Below are 673 nucleotides of genomic sequence, written 5' to 3'. Positions count from 1 at the left end.
AAATAAATGAATAAATAAATTGAAAACAATACAAATGTGACTTTATTTTTTATGATAGTGATCAGCCCACCATCAACTATACAGCTGTTCATGTGGGGTAGTGGAGGGAGAGGGGGTGACATGTCCAAGCAGCGGCGTCACGTCGGGACGAATTAACCGGAAACGAAGTGCTCCATTCGACTGACTCGCTCTCATTCCTCTCCTTGTCTTTCCTCTACCAGATGGCGCTGGCGGCGTGACCCTGCTCGTCACGCTGCTCGCCGTCACGGCGCTGCTCGTGCTCGGCGTGCTCGCCGTCGGCTACTTCGTCTGGCACCGCCACCACCGGCGCCAGACCCTGGAGATCGCCCGCGTCGACGCCCTGAAGCCGCCCAGCAGGGCGCCGGCGCCCTACACGACGTACAAGATGATTCCCACGGACCGGAGATGATGGGAAGGGTGAAGATGGTGACCCCCGCCCCCGTCAGCAGCGCACGGAGCGCTCTGAGAACGTTCATACCGAAACGCGGCCCGGAGAACGTTTCGAGGATACGCTGTTGGATCGTTTCGGTGCTGCAAGCAGGGCAGGGGAGGGGGGCGGCGGTCTCGCCCCTTGGCTGTGTATGACTCGATCGCTCGGATGCGAGCGAGCACCAAGTATTTTGTAGAGGTCGCGGTAGCGTTATGACAGTTT

This window comes from Frankliniella occidentalis, unplaced genomic scaffold, assembly GCF_000697945.3.
Source record: "Frankliniella occidentalis isolate FOCC.00 unplaced genomic scaffold, Focc_3.1 Scaffold37, whole genome shotgun sequence".
In the NCBI taxonomy this organism is placed as follows: domain Eukaryota; kingdom Metazoa; phylum Arthropoda; class Insecta; order Thysanoptera; family Thripidae; genus Frankliniella; species Frankliniella occidentalis.
The sequence above is the reverse complement of the archived record's forward strand: the minus strand, read 5'-3'. Positions refer to the sequence as shown.